The sequence below is a fragment of the Uranotaenia lowii genome, chromosome 3 (assembly GCF_029784155.1).
Source record: "Uranotaenia lowii strain MFRU-FL chromosome 3, ASM2978415v1, whole genome shotgun sequence".
Lineage (NCBI taxonomy): Eukaryota > Metazoa > Arthropoda > Insecta > Diptera > Culicidae > Uranotaenia > Uranotaenia lowii.
This window is the reverse complement of record NC_073693.1, coordinates 149,033,852-149,058,147: the sequence shown is the minus strand read 5'-3', so window position 1 is coordinate 149,058,147 and position 24,296 is coordinate 149,033,852.

Genomic DNA, 24,296 nt, shown 5'->3' with positions numbered 1-24,296 from the left:
TCACTCCGATCAGTGCCATTTCGTTCTATCTCTTTCGCGCTTTTCTAAGCGATGATCGTCTTCGCGGCGTCGTTAAACAGCCGCAATCAGTCATCTCGTATCTGTTACAAAATTCACTGTTATATTACTGTTATGTTTCGGCTTGGTCGTTTTTTTTCCTTTGCCGGTGATGTCTTCCGCATTACTACCAACTTTGAGAGGGCCTTCCCATAGAGTTTACTGCCCTGGATGAGTCTTTTTCCTTTTGGATTTTTTTCCTGTTTTCAGCTGTGAGGTTCGTCGCTTGTGTATGTTTGGCGACATGATTTGACTGAGTTGGGGCGCTGCTGGGCGGAAACGGGCTGATAAGCAGTTACGGTATCAAAACCGAGCAAGACGGCGGACGTGAAAGTAACTCTGGTCAAGCGTAGAACAAAGAAAACGAGATTGATTCTTGGCGAGCGCCTTTGGCTTAGGCCCCTGGAACATGCTAATCGATCCACACCGTATGCCTAGTAGACATCAGAGTCGGGGCGGGGGCCTATCAAAAACAGGAAGTAGTTCTTGCCGTATGCTTTCAATATCGATGAACACAGGCCTAGATCCCCTAATCGGGCGATGTTCGGTAGGAGAAAGCATAAATTGAAAATAAAAAAAAAAGAATACGCTTAAAGCTGATGTCGATAATTGGCTTATGATTTTTCTTAATGATGGATGTGCTATTTAGGTGAAGCTTTCGATTTTGAATGCATGAAGAGGATGCTCAGAATTTCGAGGCGTGTGAGCAAAGGAAGATGGAAAGTGCGATCTTGCTAATTGAACCTCGATCGATATCGAAAGTTCGATAACGAAAATTCTATTCACTCGTCGATCTGAGGCGAAGCGGTCGTTGAACTTTGTCGTTGATTCAATGAACTTTGGAATTAAGATAAGGCGTTGAACAGAGTCAGGATATTTGAACTTTTAAAACTTAAACTTAAGTTTGGATTGAAAAAATTATTAGGTTTACCTATTTTATGATTGAAGTTACATATTTAACTTATGTTAAGATGATTCAAATCATATATTTTTTTTATATGTCCTAATTTTCACATTGACATGATGCAGCAAACACACAAACAAACTAAACGAACATAAACAGAGAAATACTTTTTTACTTAACTCTAAGCGTACCTACAACTTTCTAGGATATGATGGCTAGTATCTTATAAACGCTAAGATCACCATCCCATAGAACTTGTACCATGAATTCCGTGACCGGGATTCGATCTCATGACCGTTGGCTTAGAAGACTTGAAGGTTATCCTCTACGCCACGGACTGCGGTTCCTATCTTGTATATATATACGGTCAAATGCTGTGCTTAAACACCAACTTAAACCTATACATATTATTTTCGTCATTTTTTCACGCTTGATTATAATGGGGTTTGATTATAATTGAATGAATTTAGTAAACATAAAGTAATTTTTTTCAAGCTTTCATTTACCTAAGAAGGGTTGGTGTACTTAATTTTGCTATATTTCTTGAGGAGTTGTTGAATGTTGAGGATAAATCAATAGTTTATTGATTTTTTTTGTGATGAGTATATATGTATGCTCCAAGTTCTATTTTTGACAATGTTGAAATTTCAAATAGTCATTATTTATAGCTTCAGAAACTGCGGAATGTCATACTTTCGATATAACTTTTTTTTATTTGTTTGTTATTGAAAATATAAGGGAATTATTTACTTGTCCCATTTCCTGTGAATCGTTGACAGTGGACAAAAAAATTAAATTCGAACATCTCTTTGTTTATTATAGTCATCTTACGTCAAAGATCTTGAATTATTTTACCAATCATGATATGATTTTGATTAACTAAATAGCACTTAAAAGCAAGTTTACTCGAGTTGAGAAAAAGTGGTAGAAATTTTGATACTTTCAGCATATTTTGCAAGTTTAACCATATTAAAGTGTTTTCAAGAATTTTGGCAGTAAAATTTTAGTTAAACACTTTTTTTTTAATTTTTGGTTTTATGTTACGACCGGATGTTGTTAATTAAATATTTTTTGGCTTTTCCAGTCTTTTTAGTATAACAAACAACTTTGTTTTGAAAAACCCGACGTTTCGACAAGTTTTGGTGGTCTTTTTCAAGTCTGTTTTTCTTGTCAGTGTCGATTCTATTCAACGGTTAGGAGTCCAGAATTCGCTGCTTGTATTTTTGCATTGAAAATATTCTTGGTTGAAAAATACGCGCCAAAATATTCCCACTGATCAGTATGCTATGCCACGGCTCGCGACGCCTCGACCTTGGAAACGAAAAACAAACCGCCCAAATGAAGAAAAAATCTCGAGAAAATGGATGTCATAACTTTAATTTGTTCCGAAAAACTACAAATTTAGTATGGAAGCCCCCCCTCTCTTAAGTCGGATGGAGTTTTGACTATTACAGAAACCATCCCCGGCCTCAAAAACCATCTGATGCCAATTTTGACGATGATCGGTTCAGTAGTTTCCGAGTCTATAGGGAACAGACAGACAGACAAACATTCATTTTTATATATGTATATAGATTACCATGATAAGTGCTGTTTGGGAAAACTTCAAGCTATAATGTCTTATGTCCACGAGTGTGGAATATGGCAAAACATTTTTTTAACATAATTTTGGCGCAAAAAGGATAGATATTCAAACTGCTTCGTAGGCAAGGATGGTGAAAAAAACTGTTTTAAAACGGTTATTAAAAATCCTTTTCATCGTTTTTTTTCAAATTTCTTTAGCTTATTTTTCAACTCCAAAAAATACCCCATCTAAAGCTTATCAGGAGCTGGAAGTGCTAATAATACAGACTATTAAGAATATACTCAAAAAACTGTCTCGATTCACGCTATTCATCGATTTAAAAAATTCTCTCTCCATAAAGTACAATTTGCAATAAATTCCAGTATGCAAATCTTTTTTTTTTCAATTAGTATTATGTAAACTCGAGCCTGTTAAATTTGCCTACCTTCTTCAAGCAGTGTGGGACAAAATTGGAAAAGATGGGTGAGCTCCCATGTAAATTTGAGATAAAGAGTTTTTCAAAGAAGGGACCATATTTAAAAAGGGTTTTTTGGGTACAGAGTACAAATTTCAGATCTTGAAAAACGAGTTTAGAGATCAAGTTTCAGTAAATAATATATACCATCTTTGAATTGCAATTCAGAACTGCAGCTGCAGCTCTCATTTCAAAGTAGTTGGTTCTGAAGTATGATGAGGTTTGATTTAAAAAAATGCTCCCTAAAATCTAAATTTGAATAAATTTTTACAAATTACATTTATTTTCGGAAGGTGTAGCAAAGCACAACGGGTCAGCTAGTGAAAAATATATTAAATTAGTTATGTATTTAATACAGTGCAAATTTCTATTTTTTTTTTTAAATATATTTACTACGGCAAATATATAAATATTCAAAAAAATATCAGTTGCAGAAAGTCAAATATTCAAAAATGTTGGCAAAAACAAACTTTTAAGTTTACATTTGTCCCGTATATTGGGGCAAGTGACAATGCAAAGCTTATTTACAGATGCGTCAGAGTAATGGCTTTAAAATGAATATAATACGTATTCCTGTTTTTTGTTCTATCAAGTTTCACTGATATATCTGCAGTATTCCTGCAGTATAAATTTATGTTTTTACTCCACTTTTAACGAATGACCTTCATTTACAAAGACATTTAAGAATTTTCAATATCCGCTTCAGTTTCAACATTCGGAATACCCCTTCTGGTCTTTCCAACATATTGAATCATTTTGAAGATGAATTTCTTCAAAGTTCGACGACCCTTACCCAACCGTGTAAGTTGACAGGAGGGAATATTGTTTTTAACATTTTAAGGGTATACTAAAAATTTCTCATAAAAATTTTGCGTCCAGTTGAATATCAGTTCTAAAGTCTCGCTTTTCAAAAACGAAGCGGATCAAAAGTCTCTTTTATGCAGTCATGTAACACAAAAACAGTTTTCATGTTAAGTACGTACTTGAATTGGTATGTAATCAAAAAGTACGATGGTTTTTTTCAGAATTTTTTAAAATAAAAAGCTTTCAGTTTCATTTCTAAGTTCGTTTCAGTTGTGTTTTTGGGCCGAAGTAACAATTTCTAGAAGAAAACATAATTTTTTTAACATAAAAAGTTGAACGTTTGAACATGTTCTAATGTTTCATGAATGAAAAGTCGAATGCTACCTACATTAACACGAACTAAATATGGAATAATTTTTGCAAAGCTTTCAATTGATTTTGATTCGATTGATAAAATACCAATCCGCAACACATTTAGGTTGCAGATCGCTCCCACGTGCATAAGAAACATAGGTACTTGGTTGAGAAACAGGCGCCTGATTGTTAAATTTTTCCAGCTTTAGTTACTATCCACTTGCGACGACGTTTGATTGACCATAGAGACGAAAAACAAACCCCTCAAATGATAGAAAATCTCTAAAAATGTACGCCATGACTTTTCAATTTCAGATTTTGGCAAAAAAAAAAAAATGTAGGTACATATATGTTGTTTTCGATCGACAAAATGTCAATCTGCGTCTCATCTAGGCGTCATTCATAACCATGTGCTGTACAAATGAGCTAGGAATCAAGTAGAAAAAAAATCACATCAAGGCTTCATATCGCCACCCCTTGCATTGAAAATATTCTTGGTTGAAAAATACGCGCCAAAATATTCCCACTGATCAGTATGCTATGCCACGGCTCGCGACGCCTCGACCTTGGAAACGAAAAACAAACCGCCCAAATGAAGAAAAAATCTCGAGAAAATGGATGTCATGACTTTAATTTGTTCCGAAAAACTACAAATTTAGTATGGAAGCCCCCCCTCTCTTAAGTCGGATGGAGTTTTGACTATTACAGAAACCATCCCCGGCCTCAAAAACCATCAGATGCCAATTTTGACGATGATCGGTTCAGTAGTTTCCGAGTCTATAGGGAACAGACAGACAGACAAACATTCATTTTTATATATATAGATAGACTAGCTGACCCGGTGTACTTTGCTACACCTTTCAAAATAGAAGGATATTTTCAGAATTTATTCAAATTTTGATTGATTTGTTGGCATTATTTTAAATCAAAATATAACATAATTCATAAGCAAACGCTTTGAAATGAGAGCTGCAGCTGGAGTTTCGAATTGCTACACAAAAACAACTTAAACTAATATTCTGAATCTTGATTTGTGTTAAAGATCTTAGAATTTTAATCTGTTTCTTTAAGCTCCGCCCTAAAAAAGGAGGGTTCCAAATAAATCGTACGCAAACAATCCAACTGATAAAATATGGTTATTTTTGCTTGATATGTTCTGGATTTATGCTAAAAAACTGATAAGAGAGCCAAACCCGACCCCCCTGTCCTTCCCTTCCCCCTGGAGATCGTGATTTTTCATAATCATTCCCATTTTTTTCGTTCCCAAAAATCTTCTTGTATCAAATATTGTTCCATTGGTTGATAATTTTTTAAGCTATACAATAAAATTTATATGGAACCCCCTCCTTTCTTCTCCTCTCTACACTGTAAAGCGTAAGGGTCTATAACAATCTCGTAACCAAGTACCTTTCTATGCCATATTTGTTTTTATTTGTTGGCTTCATTAGCATAAATTGAGAACTTATGCTGAAAAAATTGTATTGGGTTCACCTCCCTTCTCCTATGTACCTACTCACTGAAAGGAGGATGGTGTGTCAGATAATCATAGAATCATACCAAAATGATTTTCCATGTTCAGTGTTGTCCATTTCTCGGATTTTGTAAAAAAAAGTTGAATGTTAGCTTTCCTCTTCTCTTCCTTTATTTCCAATTCTAGCATCCCACTGCAAGAAAGGAATTGTTTGACATGAAAAAATTTCTCGTATTAAAATACCATCCCATGCCAAATTTGGTTTTATTTGCGATGTAAATTTTTGAGTTATGCATAAACTTGAAAGGGAGTACCAACCCTTTTCCAATCGCCCCATTAATATTCATAAAAGTATTTTTTGTACTCAAAGAATTTTTGATACCAAATTTTATTTCATTTGCCTCAAGTTATGCAAAAAAAAGTATGGTAGCCCCCCTTTCCTCTTTATATCTGAAAAAGGTGGGGCTTCAATTTATAATAGATACTGGAAAGAGGGAGGAGTTTCAAATAATCATAGAAATATTTTTCGTATCCAAATACCTTCCCATGCCAAATTTGGTTCCATTTGCTTAATTGGTTTTTGGGTTATGTCAAAAAATATGAAAGAGGCCCCTCCCCCTTTCAACTGCAAAAAGGGAGGGGTCTCAAATCATCATTGAAATATTTTTAGTATCATAATACCTTCCCATGCCAAATTTGGTTCCAATATCTTGAATAGTTTTCGAGTTATATGAAAAATTGTAAGGTAGCCCCCCTCTTCCCTTCCTATCACCTCACTGAGAGGAGGGAGGGGTACCTAATATTAATTGAAATATTCCTCGTTCCCAAATACCACCCCATGCCAAATGTGATACCATTTGCTCAATTGGTTCTCGAGTTATGCAAAAAATTGTCTTTTGTTTGGGAGGCCCCTCCCCCCTTCCTGTTAGGGGGAAGGGTTCCAAACCATAATAGGAATCTTCCCCGGCCTCCAATACTCCCACTTGCCAAGTTTCACGCAAATCGGTTCAGTAGTTTCTGAGTCTATAGGGAACAGACAGAAACACAGACAGACCGACAGACAGACAGACAGACAGACAGAAATTCATTTTTATATATATAGATAGATAGATAGATAAAACTAACCTTGATGTAATTATGTTTTGCTATTCTGATCGGGACTCTACACTAAAAGTTTTAATTTGCGTGTCCCCCATTTCCCCGAAACCATTTCCCCAGAATGAAAAATCACCAGAAAATCATTTTCAATACTGATGTTATGAAATCGCTTGGTACATCTTTGTACCTGAAAATGATCACATTTTCATATGTGATGAAAGACATTAGAGAAACATGAACTATCAAAGAACGAAAGAACATAAGCCGTAAATATCATGAAAATTTCGAAAAAGATACAACGGCTCACCGACAGGACTTGAACCTGCAATCTCCGCTTCGGTACAACGGCGCGTTAGCCAATTCCACCACGGTGAACGTGATGGAACCGGCGAACACGAGCAATCGAGCTCTGCCGATCAACTGCTGGACCTTCTATCGAAACACCATGTATATCCCGCATGTGATCTTTCCCTCTATTGATCTCTCTTGTTTCTCTAACCCCACCCATCGACTCGGGATTTTAGCCGAGCGAGCACATGGTCGATTGCTTCGGGTTTGCCGCAACTTACGGTCAGATGAAGAAGCAATCAGTGCCGCTCAAGGTTCCGAGCAGACCAGTTACACAGGGAGGTGTTGCTCTGTTGAAATCAATACTGATGTTATGAAATCGCTTGGTACATCTTTGTACCTGAAAATGATCACATTTTCATATGTGATGAAAGACATTAGAGAAACATGAACTATCAAAGAACGAAAGAACATAAGCCGTAAATATCATGAAAATTTCGAAAAAGATACAACGGCTCACCGACAGGACTTGAACCTGCAATCTCCGCTTCGGTACAACGGCGCGTTAGCCAATTCCACCACGGTGAACGTGATGGAACCGGCGAACACGAGCAATCGAGCTCTGCCGATCAACTGCTGGACCTTCTATCGAAACACCATGTATATCCCGCATGTGATCTTTCCCTCTATTGATCTCTCTTGTTTCTCTAACCCCACCCATCGACTCGGGATTTTAGCCGAGCGAGCACATGGTCGATTGCTTCGGGTTTGCCGCAACTTACGGTCAGATGAACAACAGAGCAACACCTCCCTGTGTAACTGGTCTGCTCGGAACCTTGAGCGGCACTGATTGCTTCTTCATCTGACCGTAAGTTGCGGCAAACCCGAAGCAATCGACCATGTGCTCGCTCGGCTAAAATCCCGAGTCGATGGGTGGGGTTAGAGAAACAAGAGAGATCAATAGAGGGAAAGATCACATGCGGGATATACATGGTGTTTCGATAGAAGGTCCAGCAGTTGATCGGCAGAGCTCGATTGCTCGTGTTCGCCGGTTCCATCACGTTCACCGTGGTGGAATTGGCTAACGCGCCGTTGTACCGAAGCGGAGATTGCAGGTTCAAGTCCTGTCGGTGAGCCGTTGTATCTTTTTCGAAATTTTCATGATATTTACGGCTTATGTTCTTTCGTTCTTTGATAGTTCATGTTTCTCTAATGTCTTTCATCACATATGGAAATGTGATCACTTTCCCAGATTTTTTTTCCCAGACGAACCATTCCACAGAATTTTTTTCGCCAGAATGAAACATTTCCCAAAAATTGTTTCTCCAGAATGAACCATTTCCCAGAAATTTTTTCACCAGAATGAATCATTTCACAGAAACTTTAATACATTTAGCTAAACTGGAATTCCACAAAAAAGGGTTCTCATAATAGGGTTCTGAATAATGGTACATTCTGGGGCTTGATTTTCGGTATTTGTTATTCTAGGGGAAAATTAATCTGGGTAAAGGTTTTCAGGCTTTTGTGATTCAATCTTCAAATTTTCAATCAAATTTCGATGGTTTAATAAGGTTATTCAAGAGTAACAATCATTATTGAGACCTGTTACCGAGACCTCGAAAAGTAATCTCAGGTTCTAAATTCCGCTACAGTTTTTCAAATTTTCTGATTTTTTGATAGAAATTGTTCTAAATGTTAAACTTTAAATGATATTCAACTCACTTCGGTGGTTCTCGATCTATTTTATCGAAATCAAAATTGAATTTCTGTCTTCCTATTTCGATTCGGTATCACTTCAAGTGCAGTTCAGGATTTTAAAATTTCAGTTCGAATAATTTTTCAAAATTTGTAATGAAAAGGTGTTTGAATCCCTGTTTTAAATTTTGTGTTTCATGTAATGTAAAATTTTATTCATGATATTCGAAACTCAAAGCCATTTTCAATATTGAGATACAAATTATTTTCCGAATATGAAAAAAGAAAACGAGAAATTATCTTGAGGTTTTGTTTAATATTCAGTTTCGAGGTACTTAAGCTTTACTCTTTAGTAGCATTCAAACACAACCAAGCTTTAAATTCGCTATACAGAATTTAAAAAAAAAAACAGATTCCTTATTTGAAAATAAGATTGTGATTTGGATGCAAAGTCGGAATAAAATTAAATTGAAATGATGCGTTCAGATTAAAACAAAAATTTGAATCATAGATTTATGATTAAATATTGATTAAATGTATGTATGTATGAAAAAAAATATTTGCTGATAATTGAACATTTTAAATAAAGCACTTTTTAAAGACAAATTTCAAACAATATTGAATTTAGATCGAGTTTACAAGAATCAAATTGATGCATAAAATATCATAAAAATCCCTTTAAGAAATTGATTTATTTTTATCAATCGTTGAAAGCTTTGATTTGCTCAAGAGTTAAAGCTCAAGAATTACCTACCAATTTCAAGGACGAGTTATGGTTTTTTTGTGTCAATATTTGAGTTTCGGTACAAAAGGCTTAAAAAATTGCTAATCAAAATTGACAATTGAAAGTGAAATTCAATTCTTGAACGTTGTGTTGTGTCGTAGAATGAAATGTTTAAGATCTAGAATGATATAGCGATTAATACCGCCGGAGGCGAGCCAATTGTCTGACATGTTTATCCACATTTATTTTTAAACAGCTTTTGGGGTCAAGTAGTTTCACATTCCTATGGTAAATTCATTTCTTGAACATATAATTTTACATGGAAAAAATCTCCATGGGGGGATGGGTGGGGGACGGATAAACCCCTAAACCCAACCCCCTTTCGCACGGCCTTGTATTGAATGTTTGTAACTTAATTTCTCACGTATCACTTCAACAAATACTTTGAAGAAATATGTTATTTTTATTGAGCTTTAGCTGACTCGGTGCGCTTTGCTACACCTTGCAAAAATAAATAAAATTTGCTTTAATTACCTAAATTTTGAAGTTTTTTTAAAGGTATCATTCAAAATCAATTTCAACATAAATCAGAAACTACTATTTTTAAAAGAGAACTGCAACTGGCGTTTGGAATTTCAATACAAAAACGGTTTCATTTTATTAAGTGTAACTTGATATTTAAATTTGATTCAAAGATCTTAACTTTTTACTTTGTGTTTCTATGCTTCATGGGTTCTCTATCTTCTATTCTTCCAAAGTAAGGAGGCTTCACGAACTTCCTTTCTGATTGATAAATGCTTGATTTGTACTAGAAAATGTCCTTTCCTCTTCCCACTCCCACTACTTGAAGAGGACATTCGTTTCTTATAATACCCATTTTTTTTCCTGTCGTATCAAATTTGATTTCATTGGATGATAAGTTATTAAGCGAATCAACAAAATTTTATGGACTTTCTTTCAGCAAGGCGTAAGGTTATATAACAATCTTGGAAACATATCTCGTACCCAAACACCTTTCCATGCCAAATTTGATTCCATTTGCTTGATTCAATTTTATGTTATGCTAACAAAATTTTTATTAGGGCCCCTCCCACAATCTTCCTCATTGAAAAAGGGTGGTGCCTTAAATAAAAATAGAAACGTTTCCATTTCCAAATATGAGTTCTCAAGTTATGAAAAGATTTGTACCATCGCTTTCTATATTACCAACGGATGAATGGAGGCTTTAAATAATCATACAAGTATTTCTCGCTCTCCCATATCAAATTTGGTTCCATATGCTTGGCATTATGCAGGTTGTGCCAGAAATTGTAAAGAGTCCCTTTCCCTTTCCTATCTCCCCACTGAAAAGAGGAAGTGGTACCACTGATCACACAGACATGACACTTAGAACAAAAATCCTATCATTTTATGTCCTATTTTGCCACCTATCGTTGGTATTGCGAACGTTGAAAAATATGATAAAAAATATCCCAGTAGGCAAAAATACCTGTTTAGTACTATTGTATCGTCAAAAATGCCTATTTCTCCTTAAAAATTGGGTGGCACATCCCAACTGGGATCGCATTTAATCAAAAGCCATCGATACGCACTCTAGGATCGATATCGAAATCGAGTGTCCAATCAGTATGGTCAATTGTGGTACCACATTCCATTAGAAATCGTTTTTTATTTTCAAATACTCTTCCATAAAAGTTTGATTCCATTTCTAATTGTTCTCGAGATGAGCAATAAAAATTGTATGGGAGCCTCTCTCCTCCCTTTCTATCTTTCCAATGGGAGAAGAAAGGGGTCTCCAGTATTCATGAAGATATTTCTCGTACTCAAGGCCGGATTAAAGGGGGGGCAAAAGGGGCAATTGTCCCGGGCCCCCCGACTCAAGGGGGCCCCCCGAGAAAAAAAAGTTTTAACGTTATTCTAATCATACTTCTACAAATCCATGGAAAGAAATTTAAACTAGAAAATCGGAATGAGAACTTGAAATATAAAAACTTAAGGGCCCCCGTGAAATAATCACTAGATTAGTTTTTGTCTTAAAAAATGAAGAGGCCCTTCTAGAGAAAGCAGTGAAGGAGCTCTCTTACATTTCGCGAGCTGAGAATATCAAAACCTTCTGTACAAAATCGAACTCGAAAAAAAATTTAGAAGAATATGAGGCAAAACACCTCAAATTTTCATTTTTATTCAAACATATCAGTTACCATTTTCTCTACAGAACAGGTAAAATAAAGAAAAAATATCCCCTCATTTTCATCAAACTAAAACGTCTTGAACAACAATAATACTGGTTTTTAATGTTTCTCCCGAACAAAATGTCTCAAAATCCCATACAAACTTCAGGTTCGTTGAGTGACCCCTTGCCGTGATCCGATCTGGCCCAAATTTGGCATGAGATCTTGCACTAGGCCTAGGATCAATTTTAGCCTGCAGCGCACAACATTTTACAGGTTTTGAATTTCCCATACAAATTTGGGGCAGTCAAATTTATCCCAAAAAATTAAGGGAATTGAATCTTAATGGCTTATATAAGTAAGGTTTGCAACATTGCGCACATCAATTTTATTTAAAGTTTATTTTTGCGATGATGTAAATATTATTAAAAAAAAAACTATGCCAGAAAATATTTATTTGTTAAAGCGTTAAAATATGTATCTGAATCTTTCCAATACCTTATAGCAAAGGATAGGAAAAATAGATGATAATTTCAAAATCCTGCGATCTATTAAAAGTTAGTTAGTTAGTTTATGGACACTAGAGTGACTAAATCAGCCGACTTATAAAAAGCTAAAATAGATCCCAGGCCTAGAACAAAGTCCAGTGTAAAATTTGGGGGATCGGACCACGGAAATAAATGGTGCAATGAGCCTAAAATTTGTATGGAATTATGAGAAATTTTTCTTGGAAAAACATGAACACCCAGTTTTACACCTATTTCTGATTTCCCTATCTGATGATTTGTTTTCAGTATAGTCATTCACAAAGCTTTCGTTATGTCAAATCGTTTATTCCAAGATCCCATTTCGATAAGGGTTATGGTAAAAAAACATATTGAGTTTCAAAAATAACCTTCTGAGCTTATATACCTGTTTTGACGTATAATAACTGTTTTATGATAGCTCTTATCGAAATGCGTTCCTCAGATGAGATATTGTTATAATTTAAGCTTTAAAACACTGAAATTTAAAAAAAATCGGTTAGTAAGGACCAGAATTATTGGTGAAAAACTGTTTAAAAGGCTTTTTGTTCATCCTGAACAAATTCCGCTCAATTCTATACAAACTTATGGTTTGTTGCGCGACCCCTTTTCGTAGTATAATCTGGCCATAATTTTGCATAGATCCCTGTTCTAGTACCTTCATATTTGAATTTTGTTATTCAGTTAAAAGTCTATTCGTAGGATTTCATGTGAATACGTGGTTCGATTTGGATTTCCTAACAACATTCTTTGAGGTAGAAGATTCAATAATGGACACTTTTTGAAAATAATTTTATGAGAAATTTAATTTCCTTTAAAGTCTTATGAATTTGTACGAAGGAAAATGTTCATCTTTAAAATTTACCATGTTCAAAGAATATGTTAATTTCGTTGCATCTATTCCATAGGTACCTACTTAGTTATTTTGTTTGATCATGATATGAGTAATATGAGTAGGTAATAGAAGCTATTAGCGAGTTTTTTCATTCTGATATAGAACAACTTGATCTTATTGTAATTTTCTTTTCAAACCTCGAATAACTACCTACAAGATTTTTATTCAAATCAGAGATCACTACCTGCAGTATAATTCACAAATATTCTTTCAAAAAATCGATGAGGATTTTATGATTTTGATTGATTGTTTCTTATCGAACCAAGTGTTCAACAAGCACAAATTTGTATTTTTTTTTTTATTAGAGATGTTTTAAAATAACCGCGTTTATGAAAAAAAAGATGATTCTTAATTTTTTTGAAAACTTGATTATTGAATTCATTTATTGAAGCGCATTTTTATGTTAAACTTGTTTTGAAGAAATACTATAATAGTGTTGAAGTAAGAAGTCATGGACGTTTCCGAAAAAAAGGAAATCAATTTTCGTGACATCAAAACGCATTCTTCATCCAGGTTCAACTCACAACCTTCTGAACCAATTTTCATTCTGAAAAAAGTGTTGAATTCCTCTCAAAAAGTTTAAAGAGATCTCCAATTTTCGACAGTATGTAACGTTTAAAGGAATGATTAACCGAAAAATAGTAGAGTTTTCGTGACGTCACAATGCCTCAAAATAGATACCTTTATTACCGATTCTAGAGCGTGAAATTCTGTGATAATTTTTAATCTAATATCAAGCTTAAAGATGGTTTTTTAACAATCATTTTGCTTTTTTTTTCTTTTTTATATAGCTAGTTGTTTGACAATGTTATGTGCCAAATAAAGAATAATTGTTAAAATCAGTTTATTTTCGTAGTAAAATTTTTGAATTTCAACGTCTACATACTCAATTCCGAAAAATGGTAACTGAATTTCTTTTGATGGAAGAACACGCTCAAGAAATAAGCTTCCAAATTCTGGGCAAATTATTTTTGAATAATGAAAAATGAAAATCGGTTCTCCAGTTGAGGGGCGCTTGGAATTGGGTCAGAATCCAATAATTTTCCTAATAATTTAAAATATACAACGTTTCAATGTTTAAACGAAATTTTCATTACTAAATATCAAAGTTGATGGTACGATCATGGTAAAATTAAGACATTATACACAAAATTGACGTTACTTCCATAGTTTCTCTAGCTTTAAAATTCACAAGATCAAATATTTTTTGCATGTTCACATCGTAATAACCCTAAGCCCTAGTAGAAGTTTTTTCCGGATGCCTCCATCAAACTCGCTCTCACTGAAATCGATCAGGTAGTTCAAAGATCAACGACCATCCGAGGGCTGGCTCCGGATAATCAGCGTTGTTACTTCATTTACTTTCAGATTGTTCAGAATATTTGACGCATCGGAACACAAAGGCTCCCCAAATAATTTATGAATCTCCGATCGGTGAAGCTGCCGGCGAAATTCGCGGTCAATAATTCGAGCGCGACCCCTCCAGACGGATTGGATTGATCATAGACCGGCCGGCCGGCATTCGGACTCAGGTTGGAGTTGTTTTGGCTGCTCGCGCATAAATTTCCTCGGTTATTGCCCTGTTGTGATGCTCTTGATTCACACAGATCGGCCGGTGTAATGAGCACAGCTAGTGAATTCTCAATGACCGCGAGCCAGGGTAGCGAGTAACAAGTATCGGATGCATCTTCCCCTGGTGGCGGTCAATTTCGATGGTTTGGAACTGTTTGGTGTTCAACTGGGAACCATAAATAAATTAAACTTGGAAAAGGTTGGAAAGCTCAATCATAAAATTAAAAGCGAAACGAAGGCGCCTTCAAAATCCGAATGGTCAACTTGTTGGTATCGGGATCGCAAGTTGGTGAGGTCGTTGAACTCTACTATTTGGTGCCAAGACTCAAAATCTGACACAAGTGAATCTTCAGCGAGATTTGCCCCGGGGCGAAATTCAGCAAGACGATTCCCGAAAAAAAGGTGCGGAAGCTTTTCCCGAGGGTTGTTTTTTTCTGGAATGGTTCTTTTTCGACTCCTCCCTTTTCCTGGCACGGTTTTGCTGCGAAAGTTTTGTGTTTGTTTATTTTGACGAGTTTACAATTTTCCTTACGGGATCGGTCATTCTGAAACTCTCTCTTTGCGTTCCTTTCGGGATCGGCATTTCTTTTTGCTCACATACCTACTTCTTCATGTGTACAAATAGGTATGAACGTGGATGATGAAGGCACAAACATGCAACTTTTTCCGTGCTAAATCCGACAACAGGTGGGCGCTTTCGCTTATCGTCGGATGCGCTTGGAAGAATTTTGCACAAAACATGGTCCATATTATCCACTCATCATTCGGCGGGTGAGCGAGCTGGCAAAGGATCTAATAATTTTCCCATCTGGGTACCACTAAGGAACAGTTGATCTAATTTTGGACACAGATGAAAGAGAAATTGAACGCTGAAATCTGGGGGAAAGCGATATTGGCGGTCAGCGTACTGTTACTTGATTAGTGGTAAATTTCGTTCATCATTTGCATGTTTGCAAGGAGAGTTGATCTGGTTATTCGTAGAGGCATCAAGTAAATTTGTAACGAAAACAGAATTTTCTTAGAATACACACCAAAAAATTTATAAAATTACTCAAGACAGAAACGCTTGAAGACCTAATTATGTTTCGCCCTAAATAGGAATTGATTTAATTTCACATCATTTTCAATCTAAACTTAACAACCCTCAAGCTTATGGGCCATAATTTTTGAAGGACTTAACTGTATCATGATCTAATTCATTGAAGATGTAATTTTCAATCACATTGAATATAAACTTATAAAAGGGACCTAAATTTAAATTAAAGAAGATGTAAAATTATGTGCGAGGTTACAATTTGGCAACCCTGCGAAGAAACAGAAACAAAACAAATAAAAGCAAGTGCATTCTATTTTGGTGCGTTTTGTCACGGGAAATTTAAGCCAGAAAGTGTTCTTTCGGGTGAAAAAGGCGATAAACAATATAAGAATATGAATATTCAAATTAAATGTATGCCTCTAAAATTGTGTCTCCGAAAGCTCCTATGACTAAAAATATAAACGACGCTGAATCAAAGCAATCGAAAGATTTTTTTTCATTCAACAACGTTATAAGCTAAGTTCAGATACCAGTATTTCGATAGCAACTTACTATTTTTATTAGTGAGCGTTTTCAATTGAAAACGCTCACTGAAGAAATAGTAACTTACTATCAATATGCAGATATCGGAACTTTTCTTACACTGTTGAATGAAAAGGAATTTTTCGATTGCTTTGATTCAGTAGAATTATTCACATATTAGAATGTACGATGCAATATTATATCATCAATGATCTAAATTTATGTCAAAAACGATGCTACGCTGTTGTGCGTCCTACTTGACGTAAATTTACATAATGATGATGTAATATTATGTCGAATGTGCTATTCAATTATAGCCGAAAATTTTATGTCTTCAAGCGTTTCTGTATTTCCAGTGTAATTTTATGTCAAAAGTGATGCTTCTTTTTTGTGCATCCTTTTTGACATAAATTTACACCTAAAAATTAATAGTGTGTAGTAGATATATGTATATTTTAAAAGACTTATTGGTTTTTAATTTCCCTTGAAACTTATTGAACCTACTTCTAAAAGTTCATGCATTAGCTTGTTAACAATTCAAACAACTCGTATGAAACATCTCAAGAATTCCAGAAAACTGCTGCAAAAGTTATCAAAACAACTTTAAAATTTGTATTTCACACAAAGAATATGTTGTCCAGGCTGCATATATTCTAAATGGTAAAAAGTTGCGACTAGTTTATGACAGTTCTTGTTTTTTTTTCATAATAAAACTGTTTGTTTACATTTTGTTTCATACTTCGTAATAAAATCTCACGCGAGTATTACTGTAGAATCAAAATAGAAAATTATCAAATATTTTCAAGTCTGAAAATGAAACTCATTCAAATTAGACCTATTTCTGTTCAAAATGTTCAAGTCCAAGTTAGCTTTTTTTGTAATATTTTTTCAATATATAAGAGTTAGGGGTTAAACAGGCATTTTATCTACGTTCGTAAGCTCGTAAGGCATTTTAAACTCCAATCCAATCCAATCGGATTTAAGTCCAATCGATTTTCCGAGCACTTTCACTTCAAGTAAGTATTTTTTCATTGATTTTGTTCGTGTTGAAGGAAAGATATTGAATTTCATAGCGGTTTATATCCTTTTTGCCTCTTGTACAATGAGTTCCTTGATAGATTGCCCAAAAGGAAATATTTATTTAAATGTCTTCATGTTGGAACATATTTTTTTTAACATCGTCAGCTCAAAGAAGGGTTGTTTGGAAACTCAGCAATTAGTGATGTTTCATATCTAGACATTTAACTCAAATGGCCTTCAATTGGTGCAATTTTGGTTACTATTTTTGAATATCTGATTTGGGGAGATTTGGCAAAAGTGTACCAATCTATTAATTGAATTGTTATCTATGTTCAAAAATTTTCACGAAGCTGCTGAAATTTAAAATCAACAGCAGATTTGGAATCAGCGTCAAAAAATTTGTTAAATTAAGCACTTTAATTCTAAGCACATCGGGAAAATGTGAATTTTGTTAGCTTGTGCTATTTATTGTAGGGTAACATCCTGAAATTTTGGGAGATGTCCTGGTTATCAAAGTAAAGTGGGCAAATGAAGCGAACTACGAGCTTGCCCAAATGTTAGAATATTCTTTAAACAAGCCCGTATTTTTCTGCATTTATTCCCATTATTAAAAAAACCAATTTGGGCTCTTTTTAATTTTAAAAGGTTAACCAATATTTGAAAATATTAAAAATATCCAAGATAACAAACAATTGAGGAAAATGGTATAATAGTTTTCGGCATTATGTTTTTGCTGTTACCATTCCTTTGATTCTATATGAAAACAAAGAGAAAGCATAAGCTAACTTGAAATCTCTGTAACTTTTTTTACGTACGTCAAAACGATTTGAAGTGTTCTTAAAAATTGTTTTCCATATTGAAATCTTTACGTCGTTTGTGTTGTCCTGCATTGTTGGCTATATTATTTTTTTTTCGAAAAATTTCACTTTTCCATAAAAACTTCTATACAAATTTGAAAATCTTTGGTCGCTTTAGAGTTATCCGAATGAGCTGAAACTTTACTAGTAGGGAGGAGGCGGATTAAATGCGCAGTCTAACGAAAATACTAATTTCTCCCATATTCCAATAGATAGCAGTCTGAAAACTATATGCACATGAGCGGACATCTCCCAGACAACCAGAAGTCGTATTGTATTTTACAGATTATATCGTATAGAATGTTATTTAAACACATTTTCGGATATCTGCACCTAAATGTGCGGCCCATGCATATTCTTTATCGTGTTTAAATGCATTGCATGATTTTATTACGTCAAGAAGAGCTACTCGTATTAATGTGCATATGAACTCGACCTTTGTTTATTGTTTATTGTTTATTAGAATAAAACCAACGGAACATATGTAGATCCTAATGATAACTTAATAGTAGATAATTACAATACAAGATAAAAAATTAACACAAGTCTATACAGTTCTTGAAACAGTTAAAATTTTTGTCCGGAACACGTTCCTCGAAACATCGAAGTCGAAATGCTCAGAAAAGCGATTGAACGTTTTCAATATGCCCATAAATGCGCTGTTCGTTCCGTAGTTATTGAGACGAATAGGTACATAGAGCTGCAAAAGCTGGTTTCTCAATCCTCGGGGACGCTCGCTGAGAGGAATGGCCTTCAGCAAAACGGGACAGTCGACTCTGGACGTTAAGAGATCAGCAACAACTATAGCGCGCGTAGCGTTTCTGCGAGCTTGAAGCGTATCTAGGTTTATGAGGCGGCAGCGATTCTCATAACTTGGTAAACGGAACGGGTCTTGCCAGTTCAGATGACGTAGGGCATACCGCATGAAGCGACGCTGGATAGCCTCGATTCGTTCAGCCCCATTCTGGTAGAAAGGGCACCAAACAGCTGAAGCATACTCGAGGATGGAACGAACTATACAACAGTAAAGACTCTTCAGGCAGTACACGTCTTTGAAGTCTTTGGCCATGCGAAATAAGAATCCGAGGTTTCTGGATGCTTTGTCGACGATGTAGTTTTTGTGAGTCTTAAACTCCAGCCGTTGATCGAGAATAATGCCCAGATCGTTGATGTGGTCCACCCAAGAAATGATTCCGTCTCTGAGAGCGTACTCCGCATAAAGAGGGTGTCGCTTACGAGGAAATGATACGACCGAGCATTTACTGCGATTCAGGGGCAGGCAATTCAGGTCACACCATTGAGCAAACACGTTGAACTGCTGCTGCAGGAAATTGATGTCCTCTTGGCCGTTTATAGTGTGAAAGAGTTTCAGGTCGTCGGCATATGCAAGTTTTTTGCAGTCAAGGAGCGAGAGTACGTCATTTAAATATATCACGAAAATTAGTGGTCTTAAATGACTTCCTTGAGGCACGCCGGAGCAGGCAAGAAAATGATTTGAAAAGGAGTCCCCAATACGAACGGATAACTTTCGACCTGTTAAGTAACTATGGAACCAGTGCAAAAGGGATCCACAGAAACCCAGACGTTCCAGCTTTGCGATAGCGATATCGTGGTTCACCTTGTCGAATGCAGCAGAAAGGTCAGTATATATGGCATCAGTTTGGGTTTTCATAGCAAAGCTGTCTTGCACAAAAGATGTGAAGGTGAGTAAGTTGGTAGTCGTGGATCGTTTAGGCATGAACCCGTGTTGATTATTGGAAAGTTGGTGCTTGAAGAACGAATTAATGTGATCCAAGATAACCAATTCAAACAATTTAGCCATCGCGCATAGAGCTGAAATTCCGCGGTAGTTGTTAACGTCTCTCTTGTCATCCTTCTTGTGAACAGGAAACATGTAGGCTTCCTTCCATAGTGAGGGAGAGATTCCAACATCCAGCGATGATTGGAAAATATGCCGAATAGGAAACAGCAAAAGTGGCATGAAACACTTCAAAAAAGTAGCAGGTATACCATCCGGGCCCAAAGATGTAGAGTTTTTCAGCTTAACTGTCGCTTTCGATATGGATGCATCGTCAATTATGATACCGTTAAACGAAGAAGGTGTAGGCAATATATTTCTCACAGCTCTAGCCAGTTGCGCAGGAGAAATGGATCCAGTTGTAAAAATTCTTGTGTACGACAATTCGCAAAAAATCTGTGAAACGACAGATATACCCTAGACAACCAGAAGTCGCAGTTTATTTAACAGATTATATCGTATTGAATTTTATTTAAACTCATTTTCGTATACATGTACCTACAATGTGCGGCTCATGCAAATTTTTTATCGTTTTTGAATACATTGCATAATTTTATTACGACAATACAATTCAAATCAAGAAAATGTGTGCTAATGGCCTCCTAAATAATACGTATATACTGGTTTTGCTGCATTATATACGATATGTTTACACGTATATTTGCACGTATATTTGTGTTGCAAATTCAAAATACCCACCAAATGGTTGCCTGGGACGATGATCAGCCACGGTTGACAGAGTTTGTCGCGCTATGCATAAAATAATTCGAAATAAGATTTTTTTTAACATGAATTACGATTTATATTATCATAAAAACCAGGTGTTAGATCTTAGCAGAAAGAAAATAAGCTCGCAACTTTGCTTACAAATTGGAGATATATGCTATAAAATCGTATATAACTGCATTGATTCGTAATAATGTTCATGCAATCGCAAATATGCAAATTAATTCGCATGTCTGATTTTCGTAAAACGTATTTGCTGGCAATCGTTAAGAGAATACAAATTAGTTCAATAAAATCGTTTATGATAATAAGACATCGATGATTAGATTCGTATTGAAGGAGGCTTCCAAATGTTGATCTATTTTTAGACCATCGATGACGTGCTCTACGATTTAAAAGATTTTAGTTATAAAAATATACGGTTTGCTTCTGGTTTAATGCCTTTGAAGCAAATCCCCTTGAATTTATATATTCCAGATAGCGTCGAGGAACCATCATGAGCTGCAGATCGTATCGTCAGGGGATCAAGTCCAGGTACTAACAATAACTTCATGAACGTTGAAAATAATCAACAATCAGGCAAATAATAAATTTGTACGATATAAATTTGAATTTGACAGCAAAAACGCATTTCTTTGAAATAATCTTATTTTTATTGTTTTTTGAGATGAATAAACCAATTGGTTTAAAATCCCAAAAAAAAATCTTATTTTTATTCAACTGACGGAAAACGAGAGCCCTGCACTCAAGTCGCAAAAGACGACCAAATAAGTCGTCAAACTGTACATATTGTTACGAAAAATGTCGTATATAAAGATATTCCCAATCGCATATTGAGCGAAGATCTACAAGATTACAAACTTAATCATCTATATGAAAGTCAAAGTATAAGTATACTCCAAAAAGAATCAGGATAGTCGTAAATTATGCGCATGACAAATCGTAATTCAATACAATCCAAATCAAGAATATATGAGCTAATGTATCTATATGGCCTCCAAAATGATACGTATATACTGGTTTCGCTGCATTATATACGATATGTTTACACGTATATTTGCACGTATATTTGCGTTGCAAATTCGAAATACCCACCAAATGGTTGTCTGGGTTGTTTTATGCACGTTAAAGCTTATTTGCTGTTAAAATCTCTTACAGTTTTTGAGAAATAATATTATAATAAAAGTAGTCAAAAGAGCCATTTTACGATATTGAGAGGGCTAAATGCGCATATTTATGTTTTAAGCTATACTTCAGTTACACTTGCAATATTTGCGTATAATTTAATTGAAAATGGTAGGAACTGATACAAAGTATACGTCATGGCTGAAAATTTGTAAATATCATATTTTTATAAGATCGCATTATAAAGCTTTTCTATTTCAACTTTAAGATTGTTTTTAGAGCGTAAATTTAGTGCTTCAATTATAAAAAGTTAAAAACTTATATGGTTTATCTACTTTTTCTTGATAGAGGCCTAATTTGCGAATTAAGTAACACTTCCCCCAATTGTCTATAATCGATCGAATAAAGATTTTAGGTGAGAGCTAGGGTGAATATGTTTCTCAAATGTTTGTTTTAAATTTTTAGTCTTAATTTAATGATTAAGTTTTACGAAAACTGTCCTTTTTCATCCTTTATGGCACCATTAGGACAAACCATACTAGGCAGTTGAGAACATAAAACTCTACTTATAATATCTTTTTGGAAATTATTAAAAACTAGCTGACCCGGTGTGATTTGCTACTCTTTCCATGGAAAAATGAGGTTGTGTTATAATTATTATTAATTAAATAAAGGTACTTCCTTTTAAATTAAATTTCAACATAATTTAAAGCGAACTACTTTTCCTCGCATCTAAGCTTCTAGATGTTTTGAGTTTGAACAAAATTTTATAGTTTGAAGGTTGAAGGAGGCACCCTTAAGAAAAAATAGGAGGGATCTTTAATGCAATAACACTTAGACACTTAATGCTAAAACACTAAGATATTATTTTTGCTGATATTAATATGTACATTGACGGCCAAAAGTTTTTGATGACCCGCTAAAAAACATGCAAATTTTGGTCGTTTGTATCTCAGCCGTCTTAGGACATATTGCAAATCTTCTAATCTCATTTAAAAGATAATGAGAAACAGCTATTTCAGAGGTATTTTGCCCAGAAATAAATGTGTTGGTTTTGTACCTTAAACTTAACCTAAAGTTAGAACATTTTCCAAAAATCGGACTCAATATTCAAAGCCGATCATGTCGACTATCATCAAATTAACCTGATATTAATTGATTTATGGGAGTTCATACTTATGACTCTGATTTTTTTATGATTATCACTTAAAAATATAATTTTTGAATGAATTTACGAAAAAAAAAACAATAATTCCTAAGCTTACACCTACACCCTACAGCTTCTGCAATACGATGTTAGATGAGAAAGGTTATGAATGAGATAAATTTGCATGTTTTGAAAAGAATGATCCCAAACTTTTGGCCGATACACCATACTAAGAGGTGATCCCAATCTTTTGGACAATAACTTAAGTGTCTAAATATTTTATTAATTGAAAGTACATTTCTCAATTTTTGCACAATTTTTTTCTAATGTGTTTTGAGAAGTAAAGAATCAGGATTCTAATGCAACTCAAATTTTAAAATTTGGTCCACCCTATCCCGAGATGATCGGCTTTTAATATTGAGTGCAATTTTTTGAAAATGTTCTTACTTTAGGTTAAGTTTAAGGTACAAAACTAAAAGACGGCTGAGATATGATTGATCAAAATTTGCATGTTTTTTAACGGGTGATCCCAAACTTTAGACCGACAGTGTATGTTACAATTATTGAACATGAGGGTCTTCTTTTATTAAAATGGATGCGTCTATCAAAACAATATTTTATTCAAATTGGTTAAAACTTGTTTGTAAATTCAATAGATCGTCTCATTAAGTCAAAAAGCTTACGTTTATCAATTTTTAACAATAATCCTCGAGGATTGTTAAAATTTTGCATATTTTTTCATTTATTTTGTATGAGAGCCCTCCCCCCCCCTTTTTGGATTCGGAGGGTTTGAAACTATTTTTAAACTTATTCTCGGTCTTGAAAACGGCTACACACAAAATTCCACAAAATTGTTCGAATTGTGAAAAATTTCTGGAAATTTTGTATGAGAGCTCGTATTTTTAGGATTCGGAGGGGTCTGAAAGTATTATAGAGACCATTCCCAGTCTTGAAAATGGCTAGACATCGAATTAACGTTGATCAGTTCTGTAGTTAACGAAAATTGTTCGAATTGTGTCAAATTTTTATGATAATTCTGAATGGGATCCCTCATTTTTTTTTGGATTTGGAGGGGTTTAAATGTATTAAAGAGATTATTTCTGGTCTCGAAAATGGCTACAAATCAAATTTCATATTGAACGATCTGCTAGATCTGTCGATCTAACGCTTGAGAAAGTAAAGGAGTTAAGTGAAGTAATTTCATGAGGATGGTGGTGAAGAAAAAAAGAAATCGTCCCTGACGCAGGAACGTCCGGTCACTACAATCGGTTCAGTAGTTTCCGAAAATTGTTCGAATTATTTTCAAATTTTTGTTAATTTTGTTTAGGAGCCCCGTATTTTGAAAGCCATCCTCAGTTTTAGAAACGGCTACACACTAAGTTTCACGATAATCGGTTCAGTTGCTTCTGTAAATTCTTCGAAATATGTCAAAGTTTTATTAATTTTGCATGGGAGCCCCCTTCGTTTAA